Here is a 3,825-nt window from a genome sequence, read left to right as displayed (position 1 = left end):
CTCATTATGTTTATGAATCATGTTATCATTTCCTTTGTTGCTGTTGTTTTAGTATATGCTGAATATTTGTGCTTGTCCTCTTTTAGATTGTGATATGAAGCTTATCATTTTTCTTTGAGGTTACCCTATGATTTCTAATTCTATCCCCAGGTCTAGAACAGTCCATTCTATCTTGCAACTTTCTTAACTTCCTCACCATTTAGAAGTTCTGTGACTACAGTCTTCAAATGGCAATTCTAATTCCAACTTTTTAAGGAATAACCGTACTGCTTTTCAAAGTAGTTGCATCATTTTCCAGTCCCACCAGCAGTGTGTGAGAGCCCATCTCTCCACTTCCTTGCCAGCATTTGTTATTTTCTCTTTTGTTGAATTTTGCTATTAGTGCTGGGGCAAGGTGGTACCTCATTGTTTTGATTTGGATCTCTCTTATGGCTGATAATCCTGAACATTTCTTCAGGTATTTTTTGGCCTCCTGAATATTCTCTTTGGTGAAATGTCTCTTCATATCTTCTGTCCATTTTTTTTAAATTGGATTGTTTGTCTTTTTCTGTTGAGGTATTGAAGTTTTATATCAATTTTAGAAATAAGTCCCTTGTCAGATATGTCATTGTTGAATATGTTTTCCCAATCTGTAGGTACTCTTTTTACTCTTTTGGAGAAATCTTTTGAAGCACGTAAAAATTTAATTTTTAGAAGGTCCAATTCATCTAGTTTATCTTCTGCTGTTTGTGCATTTTGGGTTATGCTTGATAATTTTTTTATGCCATATATAATGGTCCCTATATTTGCCCCAATTTTTCCTTGAGGAACTTTATAGGTTTAGGCTTCATATTTAAGTCTTTGATGAATCTGGAGTTGGCTTTCATGTTTGGAGTGAGGTACAGCCCTTGTTTCATTTTTCTGCAAAGGTATATCCATTTTTGCCAGCACCTTTTGTTAGACAGACAATCTCTTACCCATTTAATGGATTTCAGCCCTTTGTCAAAGATAAGCTGACCATAGATCAATGGATCTTTTTCTGGGTTCCAATTCTATTTCACTGATCTATATGTCTGTTGTTGTACCAGTACCAGGCTCTTTTGACTACTGTAGCTTTATAGTAGGATTTGAGATCTGGCAGTTTGAGACCTCCTACTTTGTGCCTGTTCTTAAATATTGTTTTGCTTATCTGAGGTCTCTTTCCTTTATAAATCCCCCTTTTTTTTGGTAAATAAAATTGTTGTTGTTGTTGCTGTTATGTGCCATTGAGTCAGGCCCAACTCATAGCAACCCCTCCTTGGGTTTCCAAGGCAGTATCACTAGGGAAGTAGGATTGCTCAACCTTCCTTCCGAGGAGTGGCTGGTGGGTTTGAACTGCCAGCCTCCTGGTTAGAAGTCAAGTGTCTTAGGCACTATGCTAACAGAGCTCCTGTAAATAAAATTAGTGTTTGGTTTTTCCCATATCCTTAAAGAATGTTGATGGGAGCTGGATTGGCATTGTGCCAATATACATATAATATATGTATTATAATATTATATACATAAAATATACGTATAATAAATGTATATATTGCTTGGGTAATACTGACATTTTCACAGTGTTCAAACTTTCTATCCACAGGTATGGTATGTTCTTCCATTTATGTAGATCTCTTTGGTTTCTTGAAGTAGTCTTTTGTAGTTTTCTTTTTACAGATTTTTTTATCCCTGATAAGATTTATTCCCAAGTTTTTTTTTTTTTTTTTTTTTTTTTGATAGCTATTGTGAATGGTGTTGATTTCCTTATTTCTTTTTCAGCAATCTCTTTGTTGGTGTAGAGGAATCCAACTCGTATTTGTATGTTGATCTTGTTTCCTGTTGCAAAGTTTTTTAAGAACGTGATATTAGGTGGTACCACTCTAACACCTCCATTGATATTAGATTCAAGGGAACAGAGACAACCTAAGAGGATGCAGCAATAATTAAGACTGAGATAATGGTTTCCAGAACAAGTGCAGTAGCAGAGGGGGGTGTTGAAATGTAGTCAAAAGCTGAATATATGCTGTGGAAAGAATCAACATAATATGGGGAAATATTAAATGTGAGATGTGTGAAATAAAATAAAAATTCAAGGATGCTTCCTAAGTTTTAGCATGAACAAGTAGAAAAGAGTGGCTTTCTGTTATCTAAAATTAACATCTCAATATTGCCATTACTACAAGTTGATGGCTTTAACAAGAGGGATTTATTCTGTTACAGTGGAGGAGACTATAAATCTGAGTTCAAAGTGTCAGCTCTAGGAGCTGGGTGAAGGTCCCTTGACCATGGGCATCAGTTCTGCCTCCAGTTCCAGGTTCACTAGAGATGGAGGCTTTTTCTGACTCACATACTTACTGGCTCCTCAGTCTGATGAAACCAAAATCATCAGATAAATTTTTACAATCCCAAGATTAGCAGACATCACCACAGACCACTAGTTCAAGTCCAGGAATGATCCCAAGATGTGCAGGAAATTGTTAGGTCAATGAGATGAAGACAGGTTACAGATGTGCCAAAAGCTAGAGACCTTTCTCATTACTTCTCTTCATATAATGGAAACAGCCCAATCGAGAAGACAGCTACTTAGCTCCTCACAGCCAATTCTACAGTGGAGGTGAGTACAGTATCATCAAGGGGAATAACTACATCCAGCTGACCTGCTACTCAAAATGATGGCCCAACCAAGTTGACACACAACATTAACTACCACAGGATCCCTCCCTCGTGGCACAAGAAGTTCACTGAAATGTTGGAGATTCAAGTTTATATAAAGCACCTGAGAAAATGTTCAAAGATTTTTGGGGAGAGAACTCCCTTAATATGATGAAAGATGAGAAGATATCTGTTCAAGATGTTCAACTAAACCCAAAGAACATGCACCCCAAAAGGAAATCACCATGATATATCATAATCAGGAGTTTTGTCTATTTTTGTATTTGTGTCTAAGGTTTGTCTCTTGTAGATAGAATATTGATGGGTCATATTTTCTTACCTAGTCTGTAACACTCCGTCTCTTGAGTGATGTATTTAATCCATTTACATTCAGTGTAATTATGGATAAGTATGAATTTATTGATGTCATTTTCTTATGTGTGTTTGTGTGGTGTTGCTGGTTCCTTTGTTCTATATAATTTTCTGTACTGAGCTGATTTTGTTTATGAGTCATGTTATCATCTTCTTCATTGCTATTGTTTTAGTAGTTGGTAATATTTTTGTTTGTTGTCTCTTTCTTTTATTTTGATGTGAAGGTTTAATATTTTTCTTTGCAGGTACCCTATAATTTATTATTTTCTTCCTAAGTTTAAAACACTTGGTTCCATCTTGCAATTGTCTTGTCATTTAGAAGTTTTGTAACTACATTATTTCCTCTTTTTGGTTTGTAATAGTCCTCATTTACCTATTGATGTCTCTGGTTCCTTGCTTACAGTCTTGTAGCTTATTTTACTTTGAATACTTCTATAACTTGGTTGGTTTCTTGGTTATGTTGTCATATTTGTTAATCATAAGTTGTTGTTTGCTGTTGTTGGTTTTCTGTCAAAAGGACTCCCTTTAGTATCTCTTGCAAAGTTGGTCTGGTTTTAATATAGATCTTTCATTTCTGTTTATCTGGGATCTCTGTATTTCACCTCACATATGAGGGACAATTTTTCTTGGTATATAATTCTTGATTGGAGTTTTTTTTTTCTTTCAGGTTTTTAAATATATCATCCCATTCCTTTCTTGTGTTCATAGCTTCTGCCAAGAAATCAGAACTTAGTCTAAATGACTGCCTTTTTAGGTAACAGTTTGTCTTTCCTTTACTGATTTCAGTATTCTTTCATTGTCTTT

Source organism: Orycteropus afer, unplaced genomic scaffold, assembly GCF_000298275.1.
Source record: "Orycteropus afer afer isolate SDZICR_OR568_19922 unplaced genomic scaffold, OryAfe1.0 scaffold01394, whole genome shotgun sequence".
Taxonomy (NCBI): Eukaryota; Metazoa; Chordata; class Mammalia; order Tubulidentata; family Orycteropodidae; genus Orycteropus; species Orycteropus afer.
The sequence above is the reverse complement of the archived record's forward strand: the minus strand, read 5'-3'. Positions refer to the sequence as shown.